At 55.3% G+C, this 26,694-nt stretch overlaps 1 long non-coding RNA gene across 1 annotated transcript; it reads right to left on the bottom strand.

Moving 5' to 3' along the window:
- Window positions 1-5,528: 5,528 nt before the first annotated feature.
- Window positions 5,529-18,145, bottom strand: LOC149521418 (uncharacterized). The gene is made up of 3 exons (XR_016347899.1): window positions 17,858-18,145; window positions 15,390-15,505; window positions 5,529-6,807 (listed from the first exon to the last, which is right to left on the bottom strand). It is a non-coding gene; the product is annotated as an uncharacterized LOC149521418 (long non-coding RNA).
- Window positions 18,146-26,694: the final 8,549 nt, after the last annotated feature.

Genomic DNA, 26,694 nt, shown 5'->3' with positions numbered 1-26,694 from the left:
CGACGCACACAGACGTACTCTCCCCCTCCCAAGACGTCCCCCAGCACGGGGGAATAGAAATTTTCTAAGTCCCGCCCGCTCGCTCACCGCCCGCCGCCCTCTCCTCGCTCACGGCGACCGCAGCGAGACCGACCGACTCACCCACCCCGCGCGCCTCCTCCGGCCTCCCCTCCCTCGCAGCAGGGAGGCCCGGGTGGTGGTGGGACGCCGGGGGCCCTCAGGGCAGCGCCCTGCTCGCCTCCCTCTCTCCTTCCTTCCTCCCTTCCCGGCAGCCTCGGCCAGCCCTCGGGCTCATCTGCAGGCGGACTCCGCCCCCTCTCCCCGCAGTCTTTCTGCCTCTGCCTCTGCTCTTCCGAGCCCTCGGTCCCTTTCTTGATTTAAAAAAAAAAAACATAAAATTAAAATGTAAAAAAGCGGCGGCTTGTCAACGCTGCCTTTGAAAAAACCTCCCCCAGGAGACCAGGGAGAGGCGGAGCAAAGCCGCGAGGAGAAAAGGCGCTCCGCGTCTCCCTGGTCCGCTGGGGGTTCCCCCCAGCGGACCAGGGAGACGCGGAGCGGCTTTTGTCCCCGCGGCTTTGCTCCCTGTCTCCCTGGTCTGCTGGGGTGGCAGCAGACGGGGCAGGGGGGGGGGGGCCCAGCAGACCAGGCAGACGTGGTCTAAGGTAGGAGCAGGTCCCAGGAGGCAGGAGCAGGTCTGGAGCAGGTTGCAGGAGCAGGTCCAGAGCAGGTCTCAGGAGGTAGGATTCGATCCCACAGCGGTTGCTTAATCAGGCGATCTTCAAACAGGAACCCGGGTTGGATACTACACTCGAGGAAAGCCGGGAGGAGAAAAGCCGCTCCGCATCCCCCTGGTCCGCTGGGGGTTCTCTCTGGACCTGCTCCTGCAACCTGCTCTGCCCCCTCTCCCCGCAGTCTTTCTGCCTCTGCCTATGCTCTTCCGAGCCCTCGGTCCCTTTCTTTATTAAAAAAACCCCATAAAATTAAAATGAAAAAAAGCGGCGGCTTGCCAACGCTGCCTTTGAAAAAACCTCCCCCAGGAGACCAGGGAGACGCGGAGCAAAGCCACGAGGAGAAAAGCCGCTCCGCCCGCCGCTCTATTCCCCTGCGCTGGGGGACATCTTGGGAGGGGGAGAGTATGCCTGTGTGCGCCGTGAGGTGAGGCAAGGTAGGCCTTTTTCCAGGGGAGGGGAGGGGAGGGGAGGGAGGCCCGGTCCGCGGCCTTTTGGCTGGGATGGAGTGTAGTATATGGTAGGTCTGTCTCTCCCGGCTTTAGGGTAGGCTTCTTTCCTTCTCCTTTACCATCGCTGCTGTGGCATTGCTCCGTGTCTCCCTGATCTGCTGGACCCCCCCCTCCCCAGCAGACCACGGAGATGCGGAGCGGCTTTTCTCACCGCGGCTTTGCTCCGTGTCTCCCTGGTCTGCTGGCCCCCCCCAGCTGACCTGGGGCCCCCCAGCAGACCATGCAGACTCGGAGCAAAGCCGTGGCGGGAAAAGCCGCTCCGTGTCTCCCTGGACATTCGATGCAGGAAGCCTGCTAAGAAACCTGTGGGTCCCCTAGATGATCGAGCTATAAAAGGAGCAATCAAGGATGATAAAGCCATTGCGGAGAAACTAAATGATTTCTTTGCTTCAGTCTTCATGGCTGAAGACATTGGGGAGATTCCCAAATCTGCTCTGTCCTTTGTGGGTGATGAATCTGAGGAACTGTCCCGGATTAAAGTGTCATTAGAGGAGGTTTTGGAACAAATAGAAAAACTTAATGTTAACAAATCTCCGGGACTGGATGGCATTCATCCAAGGGTTCTAAAAGAACTCAAATGGGAAATTGCTGAGCTATTATCTGTGGTTTGTAACCTATCCTTTAAATCGGCTTCCGTACCTAATGACTAGAAGGTAGCTAACGTGACACCAATATTTAAAAAGGGCTCTAGAGGCGATCCTGGCAATTACAGACCGGTAAGTCTAACTTCAGTACCGGGCAAATTAGTCGAAACAATAGTAAAGAATAAAATTGTGAAGCATGTAGAAGAACATAATTTGTTGGACAAAAGTCAACATGGTTTCTGTAAAGAGAAATCCTGTTTTACTAATCTGTTAGGGTATGTCTACACTACAACGTTAATTCGAACTAACTTAGTTCGAATTAGTTAATTCGAACTAAGCTAATTCGAACTAACGGATCCAGACTAAAAAACTAGTTCGAATTAGCGTTTTGCTAATTCAAACTTGCATGTCCACATTAAGTGGACCCTGAACCGGGGTTAAGGCTGGCCGGAAGCAGTGCCGGCAGGGCATCAGATGAGGACTTAGAGCGTGGAGATGCTGCCTCAGGCTAGCCGAGGGCTGTGCTTAAAGGGTTCCAACCCCCACCCCGGACAGACAGTTTTCAGGGGTGCCCCGCTTGCAAAGAAATCCTGGCTTGGATTGCCCGGACTACCCACACTGGGCACATCACAGCACTCGGCCATCAGACCGGCTGCACTTGCCGCAGGCTGCCATCTGCGGAGGAGGGGCGATTGGGGGGCTGCAGGAGAGCTTCCACACCCAGAAGCCCGCAGAGCCAGCCCAGTCCTCCCCATCGGGGGCTCGTGCCCCATTCCTCCCTCACCTCCTTTCACTTACCCTTCCCTAGCCCCTCTTCTTGATGTACAAAATAAAGATAACGTGTCTTCCAAAATGGAATCTGTCTTTATTCAACAAAACTGGGGGAGACTGGGAAAAGGAGGTGGGAGAGAGGGAGGGGAGGGCAACTAAAATGATCAGGGGTTGGGAACAGGTCCCATATGAAGAGAGGCTAAAGAGACTGGGACTTTTCAGCTTAGAAAAGAGGAGACGGAGGGGGGATAGGATAGAGGTCTCTAAAAGCAGGAGTTGGGTGGAGAGGGTGCATACAGAAAAGTTCTTCATTAGTTCCCATAAAGAAGGACTAGAGGACACCAAAGGAAAGGAATGGGTAGCGGGCTTCAAATTAGTAACAGAAAGTTGTTCTTCACAAAGCAAAGAGACAACCTGTGGAACTCCTTGCTGCAGGAGGCTGTGAAGGCTAGAACTAGAACAGAGTTTAAAGGGAAGTGAGATAAAGTGATGGAGGTTGGGTCCATGGAGTGCTAATAGCCAGGGGGTAGGAGTGGTGTCCCTGGCAAGGTTTGTGGAAGGCTGTAGAGGGATGGCACGAGACAAATGGCTTGGTCACTGTCTTCGGTCCATCCCCTCCAGGGTCCCTAGGGTTGGCCGCTGTTGGCAGACAGGCTACTGGGCTAGATGGACCTTTGGTCTGACCCTGGATGGCTATTGTAAGCTCAGGGCTCAGGGTCGGGGGTCTCAGTGGACCCCCTTGATTCTCTTGCACACCTGCTCCTGGGTGCCCTGGCTGGCAGCTCCCCTGCCCTAGCCGGCCACTTTCCTGTGCCTAGTGTGGAGGTCGTGGACGAGGTCCATGATGTCTGCACTAGCCCAGGCGGGTGCCTGCCTCTTGCGGTCCCGGGCAAGCTCCCGGGAGCCGCCAGCCTGGTCCCGGGAAGAGGGGGAGGGCTGGAGGGCATCGGGTGGGTGGCTCGATCCGTGCCATGTGCAGGGTCTGCTGGCTGGGTGCTGGCAGGCTTGCACCTGGCACAGGCACCGTAGCCAGCCCGTGCCCCTTTAAGGGGTTTGGGGCCGGGAGGGGGGCATAGAGTTTCCCTGGTGTTGGCCAGAGTGGCCACCAGGGAAACCTGGGGAGGGCTAGCCTCCCACTAGTTCGAATTAAGGGGCTACACACCCCTTAATTCGAACTAGCTAGTTCGAACTAGTCTTAATCCTCGTAAAATGAGGTTTTCCTAGTTCGAACTAAGCGCTCCGCTAGTGTAGCGCCTATGAAAGTTAGTTCGAACTAACCTTGTAGTGTAGACATACCCTAATAGAGTTTAAAGAGAAGCTAGATCAGTGGTCCCCAACGCGGTGCCCGTGGGCGCCATGGCGCCCGCCGGGGGATTTCTGGGCACCCGCTGAAACATCTGGGCTGGCCCCACCCCTGGCGCGTGGCACATGCATGATGCCGGCTCGAGGCGCGGGACGCATTGGCGGCCTCTCCCCTGGGCACACGGCACATGCGCAGGGCCGGCCCGGGGCACGTGGGCGGCTCTAGCCCCGGCCCCAGGGCACATGTGCGGTGCCGGCCTGGGGCGCGTGGCTCGTGGGCGGCCCCGGGCTCGCGGCCCATGTGCGGTGCCAGCCTGGGGTGCGTTGCCGGCCCCTGCCCCGGGCGCGCGGCACATGCGCAGTGCCGCCTCCAGGCGCATGGCTCGTGGGTGGCCCTGCCCCCAGGTGCCCGGCACATGTGTGGCCCCGCCCCCGGGCGCCCGGCACATGCGTGGCCCCACCCCCGGGCGCCCGGCAGCCACGCAATGTTGGGGACCACTGAGCTAGATAATTTCATGGAGGTTAGGTCCATAAAAGGTTATTAGCCAGGGGATAAAATGGTGTCCTTGGCCTCTGTTTGTCAGAGGCTGGAGAGAGATGGCAGGAGACAAATCGCTTGATCATTGTCTTCAGTCCACCCCCTCTGGGGCACCTGGTGCTGGCCACAGTCGGCAGACAGGATACTGGGCTAGATGGACCTTTGGTCTGACCCAGTACGGCCGTTCTTATGTTCTTATGACAGCTAGCAAGTTTTTCCGCAAAAGCAGATGATTTGCGGAAAAACTTGCCAGTCTAGACACAGCCACTTGTGTGTAACTGACTTGTCTGTGGGTTTGTGGCCCTCAACCCAAAAAAAGATTCCCCACTCCTGGCCTCTAGCCTGGCAAGAAACAGGTTGGAGCCTCTCTCTCTAGCCCACCGAGCACTGCTCTAGCAAAGATGCTTCTCTAGGACCTAGCTCTCACACCTTCCCTAGTCAGGGTCTAACTGCCAACTTACTCCTGGGCAGCTCCTTATATACTGGGCTGCTCCAGCAAGCTACCCTCTGGTTGGCTTCTTAAAAGCCTCTCCCTGATTGGCCAGGGTTTTCTGCACAGGCTCCTGCCTGCTTTGACCCCTTCCAACCAGCAGGGGGCAGTCACCCCACTCCACTTCTCCTGTCTCTCATACCTGTTCATGTCTCACTTTAGCCAGGGGCAACGTAGTCCCCTAAGACTGTTCTCTAATGAGGTGTCTCGAACTGACTCACCCATCGCTCCAGTCAGCCAAGGTGAGCCGCAGGTGACCCAGGGAGGAAGCCAACTATTGGGCAAGGAGGAAACTTGGATGTGCTGTGAAGAAACTCCGGGTTTCCCTCCCCATTCTCCCGGCCACGAGTGACATCCCCAAACACACAAGCCCGCGACTCGGAAGCCAGCACTTCCCGTTAACCACGGACATTTCTTAATGATCCCCGCACCAAAGCGAGATAGGAACCACGTAGCACCGCCACGGCTCAGCTCAGCGCCCAGGAAGGGACAGCCAGCCAGGGTCAGGATGAGCCCCTCGCAAGCCCTCAAACTCCTCTCACCCCTGCACTTGCTCACCAGGCTTCTTTACCCCCCCCCTCCCCCCCCCGCAGCAGCCAGGACCCTGGGAACCCCCCACGTCCCAGTGTTTTAGTCTGCAAGAGCCTGACCCAAACACAAGGCAGCAGGAGACTTTCCCCAGCGAGTGCTTTGTGGCCGTGTGTCGGGTAGAGGGGCTTTGTGGCGTCATTCGGCTGCTGGGGGAGACTCAGAGCAGTGGCTGCATAATGGGGTGGGAGCAGCAGTACTGCCGAGCTCTTATTCCGCACTGGGCAAGGCTCTCAAAGCGCGTCACCCACAGGACAGGCAGGCACACGATCCCCATGTTACAGAGAGAGAAACTGAGGCACAAGGCGGGGAAGTGACTTACCCAAAGCTCGGCCAGTATACAAAGGTATAACACCTGGGTGGCCCAAGTCCCCGTGCAGTGTTCTACCCACTAGGCAACATAACTGGTACATAGGGAGAGGGAGACTAGACTCCTGGGCTCCATTCCCAGGGCTGCTGTGGGATCCTGCTGTCTCTCTGCAGCACACTCGACCCCTGGTAAAATGCTCCGCTCATAGGGCAGTCTGGAGGCACCAAGGTGAGTGCCTGGAAATCGCTGGCTGAAGGAGGGCTAGAGACGGGCCAGGGCAGTGGCCAGGTAACCCCTGCTGAGCGTGAGGAAGCCTGCTCAGCCTTGGTTTCTTTGCTGGGCTTGTGTTTTGGGGCTGCGGATGCTAAGCTGAGAGGCATCCCCAGGCTGGCTCTAAGGCCTAGCAGCTGCACTACGCCAGTGGCCGCTTAATGCTGACACTCACTCCTGCATCTGCCTTCCTGCCCCGCAGCCCCAGTCGGCTCTAGCCCTGTTCATCCGCTCGGCTCCTGACTCCAGCTCTGACCCTTGGCTCTGGCTCCTGGTCCCCAACTAGTCTCCTGGCCTCTGACCACTAGGCGAGACTGCCCACGCCCATGACATGTGTGAATTTCCTGGTGTCCAGTTCCGTAGCATTCATTCATTCATTCACAGAGCTCTTCTGCCTCGGGCTGGCCAATCATCGAACTTTCTCCGGTCCGACTCCTGGAGCTTCCTCCCCCCCCAGGAGGCCCAGACGGCCCCAGCCAGCCAGCGAACAAGTGATGAGTAGCCTGAACATGCCAAACATGCTTGCCGTGAGCCAACACAAACCACTGGTGATGTGCAAACGGTGGTCAGCCAGCAGCCCCTGTTCCACGCTTCCCGCCACCAGCAATGCAGCTCCTTCCGGGGCCTCGCTGCCGAGAACAGATTCTGTGCTGGAAAGTCCCAGCTGCTGCCGAGAAAGCCCAGGAGAAGGCGAGGGAGGTCACGTCCGACAGCCTAGAGCCAGTGTGCGAAAGAGCGCGGGAGAGACAGAAGTCAAGCAGGGGCCTCCTCTGTGTGTCAGTGTAGCCCCATTGCAGCCCTCCCAAGCACTTGTCAGGCACACGCTAACCCTCCGCACAACACAGGTGTGATGTGTGCACACGCATTCCATCGGCCACCTGCAATGCAGCTTGCTTACGCCACACTCTCATTCCAGTGCCCCCACCCCGATCTCTCTCACACACAAAATCAGCTGCTTTTCCGGAAAAACTTGCCAGCTGTCTACACGGGCTGCTTGAATTTCTGCAAAATCACTGACTTCTTACTGTAAGAAATCAGTGCTTCTAGCGGAAATACAATTCTGCTCCCGTTCAGGCAAAAGTCCCTTTTGCGCAAAGCTTTTGCGCAAAAGGGCCAGTGTAGACAGCTCAGATTTGTTTTCCGCAAAAAAGCTCTGATCGCGAAAATGGCAATCGGGGCTTTTTTGCGGAAAAGCGTCCGTGCCAATCTAGACGCTCTGTTCTGAAAACGTTTTTAATGGAAAAATTTTCCGTTAAAAGCATTTCCGGAAAATCATGCCAATCTAGACGCAGCCACAAGGCTTGCAGCCTCCACCCCGGGCCATCCCCACACAAGTAGAGCCCTGTGCAAATACACAATTGGCACCTACCCCCTGCATCTGCAAAAATGAGCTGCAGATACCTGCACCCATATCTGTGGCTGCAGCTACCCACTGATGTAAAGAGGGTATGTGTGGATTTGTAGGGCTTTATGCACAAGACTCCCCCACCCCCTGCTGGATGTTTCAAGGCACGCCTCCCCGTGCCTTACCGAGCATGCAGGGGAGAAACAAGCTGGAGAGTCTATTGCATGCGAACGAGAATCCACCCCAGAGCGCTGTGCTTCATACCAGCTGAAGCACAATAAGGGTTTGATTGCACCAAGGTGTTGCCTTGTCACGGGGGAGTTCCTTGGCGGGGTGTCAGTGGGGTTTGGAGAAACAATGTGCAATTTCCAAAGAAAGAGCCCAGAGCAGCTGCTGGCCTGGATTCCCCTGCTCCCTAGGCGCAGGCAGACAAGAACTCAAGAATTCTCCCCATTTCCAAGCCAAACCAGCCACATGTGTAAGACCCCCACCTCAGCGGTGCATCCAGTCTGGCCTGCCGGCAGATGCCCCATGAGCAATCCTCCACAGCAAAATAAGAGCCCTGACCAAGCACCAGCATCGCTACATGGGCAGGAGCAGGCAGACGTGGAGGAGGGAGTTTGGGACTGGGAGTTTGCCTGGCTGATTCTAGACGGGCTACTGGTGCCAGTCACGGGTCAGAACTGCCGCAGAGTTTAAGGGCCTTCACATCAGACTATACCAAAAATGAGAGATTTTAGGGGCCGGAAGCCTATTTTCCTGATTTAGGATGTGGGCAACTCCCTGCATCCCCCGGGAAAGCAGCATTTAGTATGAAATGGACAGAGCAGCCCAGCTACTCTGTGCTGCTGGGGTCTTGCCTAGGCACCTTAGGCTACATTTACACTGCGGCAGTTTTTCAGAAGAGGAAATGAAAATGGAGCGCTCATTTGCAAATCTTACGCTCTCATTTGCATATTCGCTTCCTTTTTGCAGAAGAGGTTTTTTGCGCTAAAAAGCCCAGTGTAGACGGGGCCATTGGTTGGAAAAACCCCGTTTTGTGCAAGAACCCTTATTGCTCAAAAAATGAGGTTTACAGGCTCTTTCGCAAAACGGGGTTTTTCTAACCAATGGCCCCGTCTACACTGGGCTTTTTAGCGCAAAAAGGATCGGAAGCGAATATGCAAATGGGAGCACGAGATTTGCAAATGAGCGCTCCATTTGCATTTCCTCTTCCGAAAAACTGCCGCAGCGTAGACGGAGCCTTAGTGCGCTCCAGCAGCCCTGCTCATGAGGAGGCCCCCAGATTGTGCTGGGCGGCTGTTTGCTTGCAAACTCTGCGTGCATGCGGCTGAGTTATGGGCCCCCAGGCTCCCCACAAAAGCCTTCCACAAACACATGTTCACGACCACACGGGAGCAGACAGGCCTTCAAAGCCAGCTGCTTTCAGAGGATAAACACTCGGTTCTTTCTGCGTTTCATCACGTGTCGTGCTGCGCTTAGAAGGGCTCAGACACATGTGCCTAAGGATGAGCCCTGAATGGCCAGCCAGGTTGCCCGGAGACGAGGTTCCAGTCTGAATGCAACAGACCCCTTTGAAGGCACGGCTGCTAGAGAACCAAAATGTCCCCAGGGCGTGGGGTACTCAGCTCTGGGTCAAACCCCGACTGAAGGGTTCACAACACCCATACCACTTTACCCTGAGCGAGTTCGCTGCTTCCGAATCACCAGCATCACGTGACAATGCCAGAGAGATGGGAGCACTTGTAATCCCGGGGCCTGCACCCCGTGGGTGATGGTGCACACAAACTCCTCGTCTGCATGTCTGTTGCGAGTGTGCAAACGCTGTGCCCGTGGAACAGCTGCATGGGCTGCTCCTGCCTTCTTTGAAAGCATCTTCCTTGGTCTAATGCCTCCCTGCATTTCCTGAGAGGCCCTGGCTGGGACGAGGCCCCTTGCAATCCCCACCCGCTGCTGGTACCTGGCAACAGCTTGTTGCAAATTGCTGCTAAATCCTTCTTGTTTACACCACATGGCAGCGTTTTCGATCGCAGCGGCTCAGCCCCACAACGCCGGCCAGTGGAAGCAGCGAGTCCGTCTGGAAACTGGACTCGGCTGCAGCTTTCAGCTCCAGCCCGCGGCCCCTGCTCAGCATCAGCGTGGCTCCACCGGGGAAAGACAGAAGGATCTGATGAAAGGGCCATCTCACACTCACACCTTTCTGAGGACCTCCAAGCCATGCATGAGCATTTCCTTTCCCAGCTGGGAGGCTCTGCTCTTGGGTCCGTTTCAAGGGTCACAGACCCAGCTGGCTGGGATTACCGCTTGGTTCTGGCAGCAGGGAGCTGCAGGATGAAGTTGTTGGAAGCTGCTGGAGCAGGCTCCATATTTGCATCTCCCTGACCAGGGCCATCCTTAAAATGCATGTGGCCGTACGCAGTCCTATGAAACTGGTGCCCCTATGGCAACCAGGGGGAGAGGGGCAACAGCTTTTTTAAAGATGCGATTTATCATCTTCAGCAGCGCACCAATTACATATTTTTAAAGCACATTTTAAACTCAGGCCTAAGGTTGCCAGGTGTCCAGTACTGAACCGGACTGTTCGGTATTTTTGCCTCCTGTCTGAAAAAAAAAATTCAGAAAATACCAGACACCTAAAATACCAGACACCACATGGTTTTTAAAGGGGACACAGTGGGGTTTTCTGTTGTTTTTTTTTTTTCCCCCTAACAACTCTCAGGCTGTGTCTAGACTGGCAAGTTTTTCCGCAAAAGCAAGTGCTTTTGCGGAAAAACTTGCCAGCTGTTTACACTGGCCACTTGAATTTCTGCAAGAACACTGATGATCTGGTATAAGAAATCAGTGCTTCTTGCGGAAATATTATGCTGCTCCCGTTTGGGCAAAAGTCCAGTGTAGACGGCTCAGATTTGTTTTGCACAAAAAAGCCCCAATCACGAAAATGGCGTTTGGGGCTTTCTTGCGCAAAACCGCATCTAGATTGGCACGGATGCTTTTCCGCAAAAAGTGCTTTTGCGGAAAAGCGTCCGTGCCAATCTAGACGCTCTTTTCCGCAAATGCTTTTAACGGAAAACTTTTCCGTTAAAAGCATTTGTGGAAAATCATGCCAGTCTAGATATAGCCTCAGTGTTTTGTTTTGTTTTTTCTGCTCAACAAACTTTTTCCCGCTGTGTTTTTGTTGTTTGGTATTTTTTCTGAAACCATCTGGCAACCCTACTCTGGCCCTGTTGACTAACAATGAATTCAGAAACTGCCAGTATGTACCTGGGGTTGGCAAATGCCTGTTAAATGGCCTCATTACCACCTGAACATCTCTTTCCCAGGTTCTGCTAATTGCTCTGGCAGGCTTTGTCACTGGTAAGTTAACCAGCTCCTCTCCGGAGGAAGCAGAGCCATAGCACAGGAACAGGAAGAGGCAGGTGGGAGGACATTAAGACCCAGGGGGGGCCCAGATTTTCAGGTGTCCCACGCAGCTCCCTGTTGCACATACCAGTAAGCACCACCTTGTCCCTAACAGGGAATCCCAGGACACTCCTCTCCAGGAGAGCTCTGGCAAAGCTAGACGCCCCCGCCCAGCCTAGGCAAAATCACCCAGGGCAGTGGAGGCAGGTTGCTCTGAGGAGTGCTGCTGAGTTTCGGCTGCGATCTCTTGTTGCTCAGCACTGATGCGCAGAGATATCAGCGCACAGAGGGATGCAGGAATTACACATCGCAGGCAGCTACTGGTCTCTTGCAATGGAAGCAACACACTGCGGTTCTGCACGGGATCTTGTACCACTTGTCTCCAGAGCAGCTGAGCACCTTCCAGTTGTGCACTGAACAACAGGTCTCACATCTGCCACCTGTTCCTTTTCTCTTCCTCACCCCAGGGAAGAAGGTGTGCAGGGGAGAGTCTTAGCTAGTGGGGCTTTCAGGCTGGTATTGTGGGAATCAGAGCCAGTCTCTCCCATTGATCTTTGGAAGAATCGGGGATATTCAGGCAGCCTGCAAGTTTGACTATATGGAAATTAAAACTTTTAAAGGTCAAATGAGCAAATCTGGACGCATCACAAGCTGGCCCTTGCACAAACAGAGCAGGTCTTTGCTCAGCAACCTATCCCTTTGCATCTGCCGTGATCCAGTCGTGAGCCACTAGAGCCAAAGGAGAATCTCTACAACTTATTTGCAGTACAGGGCCTATGATACAAACGAACAGGGCTGATTGTGTCCAACAGAAGGCAGGGCCTGTCTACACAAACTCTTTAGCTTGTGGCAAGCTGGGTTGCGACTCTCTCCTCCTCCTCCTCCCATGCATGAGTTGGCCATGCAGACCCTGTCTTCACACACTAGTTCCGTTGAGGGCTTTGCCCTTCAGAAATGGGAACTTGCAGTGAGCAGCAGCAGCTCCGTGGCCAGTTAGGTTTACTGCCACCAGGTAGGTTTACATGCCAGCTCACTGCGAGCGAAATGTTCGTGGAGACGAGTTCAGACACATGCCGCCAGGTCACCCAGATACCTTGATAATAGGTTGTCCCTGTCCCAAGACAAAACTCCCTACCCCCTAGACTTTAAAATCTGCTTTCTGAAAGGTTGTGGGTATGAAAGGGCGGGGAGCACTCAGAGAGGCGGATGCATGCTGCAAACTTTGACTAAGCCAAAGCCAGAGGTTTCTGCCATCAGGAAAAGTCATAACGAACACCCAGAAAGACAAATTGAGTGATCACATCCCCCAAACACCCCTCCCACGCCAGACTCCTCAGCTGTTTGAAAATGGGATAATAGCGAAAACGAAGTACACACATGGGACTAGAAAAACAAGGGGGAGAAGCCAGCATTAGAGCAGATTAAAGCAATGCCATGGGCTGGTACAGGCTCCTCCACTCACAGGGCACAGCCTGGAAGGAGAATCCCTCCCTTTGCACATCTGTCCAGCCAGATATTCTGGGCTCCAGATTTGAGGTGTCCACCTAAAGCCAGTGGGCCCCCACAAATTGGCAAGCTGTGCCTAACAAACAGATAAGACCTAGAACATTCTCTGTAGATTCTTTATACACCGCATGCACTGGAGGTGGCTAAAAATGGTGGGTGGGTGGGTGCGCACATGTGTGTGTGTGCATGTATGTGCATGCTTGTGGGTGTGTGAAACTGTCAATGCAACAGTTCTTGCACACACAAAAAAGTCCCTTTTTATTGGAAATGTTCTGAGAATTTTGTCAACAGCTGTAAGCGTGCAATTAGGGAGAGCGCCGCCCAGACCCCCTGCTTGCTCCAGGTACACAGCCTCCCTGCACCACCGCTCTGGTTTGCTTTTGTGGTGGATGTAAACCCTGTTTGGCTTGCACCTAATTTTCTCATTGTCCTGACATAACTGAATGGAGAGTAGGAAAGTCAGTATCAATAGCCCCATTTCGCAGATGAGAGGAAGTGACTTGCCCATGGTCACAGAGAATCTGTGGCAGAGCTGGGAGTAGAGATCGAGGCTTCTGACTCTCAATACATCAATGGGTTTTTCCCTAAAAGGCTTTGTGAGCATTCTCAGCTTCCAGCAGGGGTTACTGACAGTCCAGGGCAGGAGGGCTAGGCTGGGTAATAGGAGATCTAGAGATATATCCCGTTACGGTAGGATAAAATACGAGCCCCAGATCTGGAAAAAGAAACAGGGGACGTCTGTTTGGAGGAATTATGTCATGTGCAGCCAATGTGCATTTTATTCCTTCTGGCTCAGTCAGCCAAACTGAGCCTTTGGAAAGCTACCATAATTATGATGAATTTCATCTTGATTAAAGACATAACCTATGATTTCCTAGAGGGTCCATATATCTTCAGACCCAGTTTCTCAGATTGCACCAGGCATTGGTGAAATAACACCCAAATCACTGTGTTTCTCCACCTCGCTCTGTGCATGTGTGTGTGTAATGTGTGCGGGTGGGTGTTTTATAGCCAGCAATATGCCGTGAGCCCTCTGGGAAGGAAGTTTAGGTTTCCATTGCAAGAAACCCAGCAGGAAGATACTGCAAACACAAAGCTTGGAGCCTACTGAGGTCTCTTCAGTGCACCCTCCTTCCTAGGTCAAAGCCAACATGTTCCCGTCACCTACCCCCATGGATCTTCCACAGCTGGAGTGGGACATGGCTGTGCAGCCTGTGGAAGGCAGACTGGGCTTGTCGCTTCGGTGTTCCCCAGCTAACCTAGGAGCACCCTGCTGCAGCAACACCCCTCAGCCTGTCCCAGCTCCCAACAGCTTCAGCCCAGTGCTAAGTGGACAGTTTGTGCATGCAGGCTTAGCTGAACGGGGGTCCACGGCAGGAACGGGCACACTTAGCACCATGGTTATGGGATCAAGTGGGGTCAATGAATGTGGCTCTCACGCCTCCTGTGGCGTTTTGAAGGCATTAGCCCCTTAGCCCCGAGGGAGATGGAACTGGGTCGGGAAACATTTGTTGTGGTAAAGCCATGCGCTCACGCCCACTGACAGGGGGGAGGGGGCAAAGAAGGCAACTGCCCCTGGGCCTGGCGATTGAAACGGGCCCACGGCTCCTCATTGCCATGAGCATTACTGCAGCAGTAGTGCCTGGAGCCCTGGGCCCTTTAAATCGCTGCTGGAGTGCCATGCAGCACACTCCTGGCAGCCCCCAGCTCCGCCTCTTCTACCTGAGGCTCCGCCCCTTCCAGGAGTGTCCCCCTGACCTTGCCCAGGGGGCTGACAAGACTGCCGTCTCCCCTGCGTGCGCTAGGCAGAGCTCACAAGCCACGTGGAGCAGTTCTGCCATGGACTTTGTGTGACTTTGGCCACATCCCTTCCCTCTGAGCCTCTGGTTTTCTTTCCGTGGGACAGGGATGATAACTTAGGCATCTCTTTACGGCTCCTTACTGGAAAGATGCAATGTGAGTATGAAGTATTATTACTGACATTATGGAAGGAAGCTGGTCAGAGGCGCCTCTAATTTTTTTCCATACAAGTGCTGAATAAATGTTGCTACGTGCACCTAGACATGTGCAGATGTGCACCACCAGTAGAAATACCTGCTGCCAGCTGTGGGCACTCTGCTGTCAGCTGGGCAACTTGAATCGTTCCAGGGTGGCTGCCCTAGTACTCAGCTGTCAGGGAACCCTGAAGCTGGTGTTACAGGGTGTGGGGAACCCCATCGGCAGCCAGACGTGATTCTCAACCAGCAGGGAAAGCGGAAGGTCTATTGGTTCACAGAGAAGCACAGTCTTGTTGTTAACACAGGAAACAGGAGTAGACAGTGCAATTCATCTTGGAGATGGGGGGCCCAGCTAGACTCCTGCATCCTAACCCAATTGATACCAACACACACACACACACACACACACACACACACACACACACACCCCCCAGCCTTGCAGACAGCCCTGCCTCCTCCTTCTAGTTTCCCAGGCAAAAAGGTGTCACCTGACACTCTCCCACATAGGCTCAGGTTACAAGAAAAGCCTGAACCATCACGTACATGCTGGGCTGGGCAGCCTTCCCTCCCTCAGCATCTCACCCAAAACTCCCATCCCCAGCTGGGCACCAGTGCAGTGCCCAGGGAAACTGAGGCACACGCACAGCGTTACTACACAACAGCACAGGACAGTAGGAATCACATACAACATAAAGCGCACAGAGTGAACGCAATCCCCACTCGGCCACAGCTGGTTAACAAATAGCCCTGCTGCTCTGGGTGGAAGCAGACAGAGAGAAGCAGCTCCAAGTCCATCTGCAGAGCTTTTTCAGGAGGGGACATTTACAAGGTGTGAGGAGAGAAGACATCCTCACAGGGCTTTACCCCCAGTTTGCCTCGGATGCCCTCAGACAGCAGAGGGCTGCTGGTTTTGCAATCGACGCCTCCTCTATCATCCTACTTTGGATTTCAAGCCCCTCAGACACACCAGGAGCTACGCTGCCTCCCCGCAATGCGTCCCTTGAAAACTCCCATGATGATGTTTCCTGCCAGAGCCCTGTAAAACTCACATCAATTGCAGAGCAGACCTGCCCTGCCAAGCTCTCTCCAAGGCCTGCTCGACAGAATCCTGGCAGGCCAGCGCTCTTCGTCAGCTCTCGGATCTTCAAAGCGTGGAGAGAAATTCCTGGGCCAAAAAAAGAAAGAGGAATGATTGGTCCCTGGTAAATGTGAAACCTTGGAATGCTCAGGGAAAGTCTGGGGATAAACATGAAGCACCCGAGGGAACATCTGGGAATTCCAGCCCTGCTCCTGCTGCCTGGTCGCCATTCATAGCTGCTAAAATGTAACTGCACGGAAGGGCAGGGAGACAGCGATCTGTCTCGCGCCAGCCAGATGGGCTGTGTGTCTAGCCAGGGGTTACAAGCAGAGGCAAAGTTACTCGCCTCGTTGCTTTGTCACAAACGTAAATGATTCGCCAACAAGTATACCTCCCGGCCACAATGTTTTTAGGGAGGGAGCACTGGTTGGGGGCACCCTGAAGGGGGAGACTTACCTTCAGAAAGCCCCCATCCTTTGAAAATCATGTCTCTTGAGAGCATCTCAGGTGGGCACCCAGACTCACTAGTCCTGGTCTCTACCTGGCACTGAGGGGCATAAGCGAAATGCAGGCGGGGGGCTGAGATAACGCATGCTCTCCAGGGCATCTCCTCTCGGAAATGGCTCTCTCGCACCGAGCTGGGGTGGAATCGGTAGCTTGGAGAAACTTCCTGGATTGTTTGTTCAATGGGATGGATTCCCCGAGAGGCTGGGGCAACGGCTTTCTCCATTACTTGTGTGTTCAGACTGGGGCAGTGGAACGGGCTAGCTCCGCTTGTTCACTGAATCCCAGAGCTGGAAGGGACCGGGAGAGCCCAGCTCCTGTCCGGAGGCAGCACTTCCATCCTGGACCATAATGATTCTTTTCTAATAAAAGAATTCTTTGTCACACAGCGCGTAGTCAACCTGTGGAACTCCTTGCCAGAGGAGGCTGTGAAGGCTAGGACTATAACAGAGTTTAAAGAGAAGTGAGATCAATTCATGGAGGTTAGGTCCATAAAAGGCTATTAGCCAGGGGATAGAAATGGTGTCCCTGGCCTCTGTTTGTGGATGGCTGGAGATGGATGGCACGAGACAAATGGCTGGGTCATTGTCTTTGGTCCATCCCCTCCAGGGTACCTAGTGTTGGCCGCTGTCGGTAGACAGGCTACTGGGCTAGATGGACCTTTGGTCTGCCCCAGTATGGCCATTTTATGTTCTTATGTTAATGTACCATCTAGGCCAAAGCGCCGGGGGTTAGCACTGAGTTCTGGGAACAGCTGAAGGTCCCACCTCCCCGCCCAGTGCTCAAGCACTTCCGAATGAGCAAACTGGGACAGGAGTGAGGGGTTCAAAAATCAGGGATTTGGAAGGGGTGAGACAACAGGGATTCTACAGAGGTGGCATGAGCAGGCTTTCCCCACACAGCTCCCCCGGCCTGGCACACCACCTCTCGTGGGGAAGAGTTTGGTCTTGGTTTCCCAGGTGGTCGTTAGCCTCCCATCAGAGACCATCAGCCAGGATGTGCTTTCTGGTAACAGGACTGAGAAGGCCCGGAAGCCATCTCTCAGCCACCCACAGCTACCTAAGTGGGGCACAGGCAAGCCAGTGGCTAAAGCTGAAAAGCCCCGAGAACCCCGTAGTCCACCTGAGCTGCAAATCAAAGTCTTGAGGATGGTGAAAGTTCCTGATGTCCCGCAATAGGCCCTCAGCACCTTCTACCTTCAGCCCGGTCAAGGGCTGCTGCCACCCTGCGCTGCTGCCTCTAGATCAGAGGCAGCAGCGTGAGGCAGCCGGTCCGTGAGGGGAGCTGGTTTTTAAACTGGTTCCCTTCACAGACCAGCTCCCGCCTGGCATCCCACACTGCTGCCTGTGATACAGTGGCAGCAGCATGGTATGGCAGGGGGCTCCTTGGGAGTGGGGCCAGAGCGCACTGGCTGCCGGCCTCACCCCTGGGGACTATAGACTAGTCGAACAACCGATAAGAATTCATGAGGTTAATTGACTATTCAATTAACCGATAGCTAACATCCCTGGTCCCAGATGTGGGGGGCGTGCCCCCAGTCGTCCCTGTCACCTGCTTGGTGATTCTGTCTCTTTTCTGTATGGTTTTCTGAGACACAGTCCCATACCAGGCACATCCCATTGTCCTGGCACAACCAGACCCTGACTTTGCTTTCAGTTAGGAGGGGAGGAAGCCGCCTCCCAGATTGGTGGCCCTTTCATCTAGTTCGGATATGACTGCAGATGGGCCTCTAGTGTGTATGACACTCATTTCCCCTTGAGACACGGAAGCCGTAGTCCTTCCGAAGCAAGCTACACCACATCCCATGCAAGCTACTCCATGGATTCAAACATCCCCCCCATGGCGAGCTACTGCAGCATCTCCCCAGCTGAATTGATTTCAGAGGGGGCCACTGCACCACGCTGCTCTGGGGCAGAGTGTGAGGGGGTCACTCACCACCATAGCGGGGGTCCGTCGTCTGTCCCCGGAATCAGTCCATTCCGCCTGCACAGGCCTCCGCTCACGTGGCGTTTCCCCTCTGGAACCTTCCGGTCGCGTTGCTCTCTTCGCCACACTGCCCTCCGGCAGTGCCCAAGTCACTCGCTCTGAGCCCCCCTTCCGGGGGTTTGGTGTCTCTCCAGCAGGCCTGTCCGCAGGCCTAGCAGGCTGGCCGTCCAAGCGTCCTGGCACAGCCTGACTCTCTAGCCCTGCCCTAGCTCCAGAGAGCATCCTGCTCCCTCGGCAGCCAGGCTCACACTGCCTTGGCTGAAGCAGCCCTTCCCTTTTATAGCTCCCAGCTGGGCCTTAATTGGCCAACGCCCCCCAGCTGGGCTGAACTCCCCGGGCCTGCTCCAGGCTGGGGTTTGGCTCTTAAGGGGCCAGTACAGGGCAGCTGCCCTGTTACACAGAGCACAGAAGACATTTCTCCTGCCTTGCTGTCTGAAAAGAGGTATCCGAGCTTCATGCTGATTTCTGGGGAGAACAGGCACGCCCGTCCGGCAAGTCCGACCTATGGCATTACACAGCGGCGAGAGCAGCCAAGGAGTGCATTAATGCTGGAAGGCAGGGCTGCTCAAACAGCGGAGAGTCCCAAAGCTAGCGTCTTTCAGACTAATAATAACCAGCTCATTTCTCCCCTGGAGCCTGTTACCACTCGATAGGTACATTAAACATTTCATTTAGCAATCCCACGGGGCACGTTGAGTGCTGTTGCTACAAGGCGGAGTTTACCAGTCTTTCCACCCAGTCATTTAGGGGTCCTGAAAGCAAGTGGCTTTCCCACCCCCATTCTATCCCATCTCATGGATGCACATCGGTGAAGGGCCAAACTGTCCCCCTTGTAGGGTATTCCTTTGATGTGATCCCAACTTCCTACTAGCCTCCTATCGCTCAGTCCCTCTGCTGTCCAGGGCTTAATCTGGGAATGAAGCTAATAGGACCCACCTGGTCTGATTGCCAGGGTGAGTCAGCAGAACAGCTCTGCACCTTAATGCTAGGTCCTGGGATCCAACCAGAAGAGATTTGATGCCCGATTAAAGGGCAGAACCAGGGATGTAACAAATTCATCTCATGGCTGAAACACCGCCAGAAACACGAGAGCGTCAGTAAGACATATCCATTAGAAAGAACAACCACCTTTCTCTGAGCCCCACCCCCACTGTCCCAGACCAGGCTAACATCCAAACATAAGAGTGGCCATACTGCATCAGACCAAATCCATCTCCGACAGTGGCCAATGCCAGGTGCCCTACAGCAGTGGTTCTCAACTCGTTTCAGTCCACGGACCACCAGGCCAATCAAAAAATTTTCGTGGACCACCTCCTTTTTGAACAGACAACGAACATTTTGGTTGGAAATTTATTTCTTACTAACAGATTTTTGGTGCCTTCCCACGCTGGGTGACTTTGGACAATGTTCTCGTGGACCACCGAAAACATCACCATGGACCACCAGTTGAGAACCACAGCTCTAGAGTGATTGTACAGAACAGGTAATCATCAACTGATCCCTCCCCTGTCACCCATTCCCAGCCTCTGACAAACAGAGGCTATGGACACCCTCCTTGCCCATCATGGCTAATAGATTCATGGAGGTTAGATCCATCAATGGCTATCTAGCTCTTTTTTGAACCCTGTTAAAGTCCTGGCCTTCACAGCATCCTCTGGCAAGGAGTTCCACAGGTTGACTGGTTAACAAGACACTGTCACATTGCAAATACGCATCATCCAAAGGTGGTGCAACCCAGTGGCCACAGTCTATAACACAGCCCTAGAATTCAGGGCACCACAGCCTAATGGCTAGAGTCAATAAGGATAATCCTTAGTTCAGGGAAGCACAGCCTAATGGCTAGAATCAATAGTTTGAAGCAGCAGCCACAGTAGGGGAGGTCCGGGCCCACCCTACTCCACTGGGCCCTGACCTAGGGCCCTATGAATGGCAGAGTGCTACAACACTCACTCAGCAGGGAATCCAACTGCAACATGCCATGCTCTCTTGGGTGGGAGGTACCACTCCTGCACACCCTCTGGCTCACTTCCTGTCAGTGTCAGCATGGGGACACTCCTTGTGGCCTCCAGGTCCTCCAGTTCTGCAGCACCTGCCTATCCCTGGGGCTCCTCCTGGCGGTCTCCTGGTCCCAACATCTGGTTCTCTGGCTGGGGTATCTCTGGAGCTCCCACAGGAGGCCCTTCTCCTCCAGTGTTCAGGTCAGACTGAGCTGAGCTGCTCCCTTTTATACTGCCCCAGCCCTTGGAGCATGCCCAGTGAGGCGGGGGGTGGGACTCCCTCTCTTCTGGCCCAGTGTGGTTGCCAGGTGTCCGGTTTTCACCCAGACAGTCCAGTATTTGTGGCCCCTGTTCGGTAAAAAAACCCCAGAAAATACTGGATGCGGGGACATTCCTCCCCAGCTGTGTTTGGTGTGGGGAGCGAGGAGTGTGTAGATTTAAAGGCGCAGTGACCTTTTTTTGCTCAACCAGTTTGGTCTCCTGTGGGGGGTTTTTCCCCCCATGTTCGGGATTTTTTGTGAAAGTATCTGACAACCCTACTCACAGGCACTAAATGCATAAGCACTGTATTCCTTAAGTTGACCATATCAGCTAAGAATGCCTACTGTAGAATTCCTGGCACAATTTCAACCTTCACTATGAATTTCTTGGTCTCTGTAGGTTGAAACTAGTCGCTGTAGGCTAATGGGTCTTTATAAGGGGATCACATGGACTATTAGCTCCGTGTTTCCCTTGCTAGTTTCATCTGGTGCAGGCTTTGCTTCTCAAGGCTTGGACTGGAAGGGTGACTGCTGAGAAGAATTGCTTGTGTGGCTTTATCTTGTCGGAAAGGCATGTGAGAGCATTTGTGGTTGGGAAGTGTGGGAAATATAGGGCTATCTTAGGCAACCGTTAACTTTAAGCAAATTTACTGCGAGAAAAACAGTAACCATTTACATGAACAGATGGATTTGAAGGCATTTTATAAACTACTAGAAGATTTACCCAGCGCTGGTCACAGCCTTACCTCAATTCATCTTTGTTTTTCTTCGTTTAAATCATTGCTCTGGGGTGGGGTCGGGGATGCAAGATGCCCCGGGAAGAGAGGACTACCACTGAGAACAGCCTCTCTCCATCCTCTTTGGAACCCCCCCTTCAGGAAGTTGAAGGCTGCTATCAAATCCCCCCTCACTCTTTTCTTCTGCAGACAGTTCCCTTTGTCTCTCCTCATACGTCCTGTGCTCCTGCCCCCAATCATTTTTGTTGCCCTCTGTGACGGCGCGTTGGGGGTTCCCCGTCTCCTGCACCCCGAAATGGCACAAACAGACTGCACCAGCCAGTGGAATTGAGGGTGGTTTATTGCTCCTCCAGCACAGCGCAGCACAGATGTAGTCTGGTCACAGGAACTGGGCTAGGATGCCTCAGGCCCCCTTGAGATGGGGGAGACTGGGCCCCTAAACTCCAGCCCCTTCTCCTAGGCTCTCCTCCATGCCCTCCGACAGCCAGCAACCAACTCCCCAACTTCCAGCCCTGCCCCCCAGCCAAGGCAGCATTCCACCTTCCTTTGTTCCTCTCCATGGGGGGTGTCTGGCCACTGGTTTGCATAGTGACTCATCCTGTTTTGCTGGGTCGTGGTACCCACGGCAGCCAGTGGGGGTTCCCCCAGAGCCAGCAGCATAGAAACCAGCCAGGTACCCCCACTACGTCACAGTTCTCCCCCCTCCGAGAGCGAACTGAGCAGGGTCACTCCGCTCGTGACCTAGGGAAGTTCGGGTCCACTGCGTGGGAACCCGCCCTGGGGACATGGGTGCTCCCCTTGACTCGGGCCGGCCGTGGCGAGGCCCCACATGAATTGGCTTCCCTCTGTCCACTCGCCGCCCCGCTCCAGGGCGACTGGCACAGGCCTGTCCTCGGGGGTCACACCCACCCTTCCACTGGCCTTGATCTCTGGCCAGGGTCTCTCGGGCCGGGGCCATGAGCCCAGTGAGCCTTCTCTGGACAGCCAGGGCGGCTTCCACCCCCGATGCTCCATCCAGGGAGGACTTCCCCTCCCATAACTCTCTCAGCAAGCCCAGAGGGTCTATCTGGGGTAGAGACCCCCAAGCCGCTTTCCTCCTGTCTTGGGCCTTCCCGCCCCTCTGGCAGGAGTCACAGGACCGGCAGTACCGCTGCACGGCTGTAAAGATTCCCGGCCAATAGAAGTGCTGGAGCAGCTTCAGCCGGGTGCTCCGGATCCCCCGGTGGCCCCCAACGGGGACATCGTGGGCCAAATACAGCAGCTTGAGGCGATACTTTCGGGGGACGACCAGCTGCCGCTGGACCCCCCATGCCCTCGCCTTCCTGGGGGGGAGCCACTCACGGAACAGGAGCCCACGCTCCCGCAGGAATCTCTCCTGGCCACCTCTCCCCCGGGGCTGAGCTGCACGGAGGCCAGCCTGGTCCCTCAGCCTCTGCAAGGAGGGGTCTGCCTGCACCTCAGCCTGGAATTCAGCTGCTGAGGCAGGGATCGGGACCTGTCCCCCACCTCTGCCTAGGTCCGGAGTCCCAGCCTGGCTGGACCCCGTGTCCACTGGGATGGGACCCTGAGGACGCTGCCAGGAGTCCTTCCCTGGACCCACGTTGTCAGCCCCCCGCTGGCTCTGGCTCCAGGTAGTGACTAGAGCCCACTGGGATTCATGGGGCCACTCCTCTAGGTCATTCCCCATCAGCACCTCGGTGGGCAAGTGCGGGTGCACCCCCACTTCCTTGAGGCCTTCCTTCGCCCCCCATTTCAGATGCACCCTGGCTACAGGCACCTTAAACGGGGACCCATCTATGCCCTTCAGGGTCAGCTGCGCGTGGGGTAGTATCCGCTCCGGGGCCACTATGTCGGATCGGGCCAGAGTCACCTCCGCCCCCGTGTCCCAGAAGCCCGTCACCTTCCTACCATCCACCTCCAGGGGTATGAGGCACTCGCTCCGCAGGGGCCGTCCTGCCCCCACCCGGTACACGGAGAAATCCGCCTCCTGAGAATCAGACCTCCCAGGGGAGGTGCACTGAGCATCCTTCCCCTCTCTCTGAGCGGAGGTTTGCCTGCCAGCCCCTGCCTCTGGGGCAGCCTGCCCTTCCTCCCGCCCCAGCCAGTTAACCCTGGAAAGTCCCCGGTCCTGGGACCTGGTGCACTGAGCCCTCTTGTGGCCTTTTTGCCCACAGCGATGGCAAGTTAGGCTTTGGGCTGTCTCTGTCCAGGCCCTGGCTGGTTCTCTGGGGCGCAGACGACCTGTTCCTTGGTCTCGCCCCGTAGTTGACTCCCTCCGTCGCTCAGCCGAGATCCGGTCTCTGCGCGATTCCCTTTCTCTCCGGGACTCCCGTTCACACCCGGACCGGCTCTCCGTGAACTCATCCGCCAGTCTCCCGGCCTCCTGGGGGTTCTCTGGTCTCCGGTCCTTGAGCCACAGCCTCAGTTTGGGTGGGCACACTTCATAGAACTGCTCCATCATGACCAGCTTGAGCAGCTCCTCTGTGGTCTGGGCTCCGACTCCAGACACCCACTTGCGGCAGTATTGCGCCAGGCGGGAGACCAGATCCACATAGGTCTCCCGTGGCCCTTTCTGTACCCCCCGGAACTTCTTCCTGTACATCTCGGGGGTCAGCCCGAACTTGTGCAGCAGGGCCTCCTTGACTCGGTTGTAATCCCCTGGCTGTAGGTCCTCCAGCTGACTGAGCACTCCGGCCGCCTCCTGGCTCAGTGCGGGGATGAGCTCCTGCAGCCAGTCAGCTGGGGGAACCCGTTGCAGTCCACAGGCCCTCTCAAAGGCACTGAGGAACCCGTCTATGTCACCCATGTCCTTCAATTGGGCCACCACGGGCCTCTCCAAGCATCTGGCAGTCCTGGGACCCTGGGGCCCATCCGCACTTGGCGCAGCCGGTGCCCCGCCGGTTCTCCGCTCTGCCATGGCCAGCTCATGCTGCCGCTGCCTCTCTCGATCTTGGCGATCCCTTTCTCGGTCCTGGCGGTCCTTCTCTCGGTCCTCTACTTCCAATTCCTTGATCCGCAGCTGGATCTCCAGCCGCCGCAGCTCCGCTGGGCTGGCCCCTGCCCTAGATGGGCTACGGCTTGCAGGCCTCCTGGGGGAAGCTGTCTCATCTCTCCTGTGGGTTCCAGCGCTCCTCCCCCTCTCTGAGCCTGACACACTCTCAGGGGGGGTCTGGCTGCTTCCCCTGGGGACAAGATCCTGGCCCTGTGGCTGGTCGTTCTCTTCTAGCTGAGCAATCAGCTGGGCCTTGGTTGCTTTCCGCACAGGCAAGCCCCTCTCTCTGCACAGCCCCACCAGCTCTGCCTTCAAGAGTCGGGCGTAGGCCATCTGCCCGCTGGGCCCCTCGGTGCAGACTCACCAGTCTAGTGCTGCAGCGCCCCACGATTCCCAGGAACCGCTTCGCTCTGTCTCCAGCACGCCTGGCTCCAGGGCTCTTGCTTCTACTGCGCCTTGTCGCTCGCCGCTGGGAGCTTCATCCACGGGGTGCAGTGCATCCCACTCCTGACACCAGTGTGACGGCGCGTTGGGGGTTCCCTGTCTCCTGCACCCCGAAATGGCACAAACAGACTGCACCAGCCAGTGGAATTGAGGGTGGTTTATTGCTCCTCCAGCACAGCGCAGCACAGATGTAGTCTGGTCACAGGAACTGGGCTAGGATGCCTCAGGCCCCCTTGAGATGGGGGAGACTGGGCCCCTAAACTCCAGCCCCTTCTCCTAGGCTCTCCTCCATGCCCTCCGACAGCCAGCAACCAACTCCCCAACTTCCAGCCCTGCCCCCCAGCCAAGGCAGCATTCCACCTTCCTTTGTTCCTCTCCATGGGGGGTGTCTGGCCACTGGTTTGCATAGTGACTCATCCTGTTTTGCTGGGTCGTGGTACCCACGGCAGCCAGTGGGGGTTCCCCCAGAGCCAGCAGCATAGAAACCAGCCAGGTACCCCCACTACGTCACACCCTCCATTGGACTTTCTCAATTTGTCTACATCCCTTCTGTAGGGGGGGCCCCCAGACGGGATGCAAAACTCCAGATGAGACCTCCCCTGTGCAGAATAGAGGAGAATAATCACTCAGTCTTCCCTCAGTCTGCTGGCACTGGTCCTACCAATGCAGCCCAATATGCCATTAACTTTCTTGGCTACGAGGGCAAACTGGTGACTCGTATCCAGCTTCTCATCTACTGTAATTCCCAGGTGCTTTCCTCACAACTGCTACTTAGCCAGTCCGTCCCCAGCCTGTCGCAGTACTTGGGATTCTTCCGTCCCAGGTGCAGGACTCTGTACTCGTCCTTGTTGAATTTCATCAGATTTCTTTTGGCCCAATCCCCCAATTTCTCTAGGTCAGGGGTCTCCAACCTGTTTAACCACAAGGTCACTTTTTCAACTGAAGTGCAATGTAAGATCTACCTCAAACCCAAATACTCTTGCCCCGCCTCCTTCCTGCCCCTTCTCTGAGGCCCTGACCCTGCTCACTCGGTCCTCTTTTTCTCCCTCCCGTATTCTCCCTCCCTTTCACCAGGAAGGGGCAGAGGGTTGGGGCACAGGCTCTGGACTTGGGCTAAGGGATGTGGAGCGTGAGGGGGGCTCTGAGCTGAGCCAGGGGCAGGGAATTGGGGTGCAGGAGGGGGGGTGTTCAGGGTACAGGCTCTGTAAGGGAGTTTGGGTCTAGGTGGCTCAGGGCTAGGGCAGGGGCTTGGAGTGCAGGAGGAGGTTCGTGACAGGGGCATGGGTTTGGAGCAGGCTCCAGATGGACACTGCTTACCTCAGGTGGCTCTTGGGTGGGGGTGCAGTGGGGCTAAGGAAGGTTCACCCCTGCCCTGGCCCTGTACCACTCTCAAAAGCAGCCAGGAAATTCCCCCCATTCCAAGCCCTGTTGTGTTCCCTCCCTTTTCTGTGGAGATAGAATACAGGGTGGAAGAGTGGGCATCCTGACATCTGCGCCCCCTCCTCTCCCTTCCCTTCCCTGCCCAGCAAGCAGAAGGCTCCCTGGGGGGTGGATGGGGGTGGGCACAATAGCAAAGGGAAGAAGACAAGCAGCAGTGGGAGGAGGAGCAGCTGAAGTGCTGGCACTTGACAGCCTCTTGGCCAAACCAGTCAAGATCACCCGTCAGAGGCGCCAAGATCTACCAGTCGATCCTGATCTACTGGTTGGTGACCACTGGTCTAGGTCATTATGGACCCTACCTCTACCCACCAGCGTATCTACCTCTCTTCCCAGCTTCATGTCATCCGCAAACTTGCCGAGGGGGCAAACCACCCCGTGATCCAGATCATCCACGAGTCTGAAATGTACCCACTTCTGGGGCTCCGGGTGGCAGACATGTGGCTGAATGTCATTGGTCTCTTGGTGTGAGGGCGTCTATTCAGAAGGGAGCCAACTTGGTGAGATCTAGAGATTTATTCGCCTGGGATCTCTTGGCCTTGAGGGATTTAGTTTGATTTTTTTAATTATTTTTATCACATCTTTTTAATCATGACATACTTGTTGAAAAACTGAAAATGTGAGAAGACGTTTTACATTTGGAGAATCTTCCTTGGGGACACTGACAGGAAGAACCTACCAGAGAGATTTCTGACAGCAGTGTGCATTGCTCTAGGCGAGTGTTTCTCAACCAGGGGTACGAGTACCCTTGGGGTACTCGAGAGAAGTCGGGGGGGTACGTCAACACCACTGAAATTTGGAGAAAACTGAATTTTTGTTTTAAGTTTTACAGCACTTTATTATTTTTGTACTTTTTACACCCAAAAATTTCATCGCCTGCCCGGCTACGAGTAAGTTGTTTAAAACAATGTGTTGCAAT

The sequence above is a fragment of the Pelodiscus sinensis genome, chromosome 26, assembly GCF_052426305.1.
Source record: "Pelodiscus sinensis isolate ZL-2025 chromosome 26, ASM5242630v1, whole genome shotgun sequence".
NCBI classification, from domain to species: Eukaryota; Metazoa; Chordata; order Testudines; family Trionychidae; genus Pelodiscus; species Pelodiscus sinensis.
The sequence above is the reverse complement of the archived record's forward strand: the minus strand, read 5'-3'. Positions and strand labels throughout refer to the sequence as shown.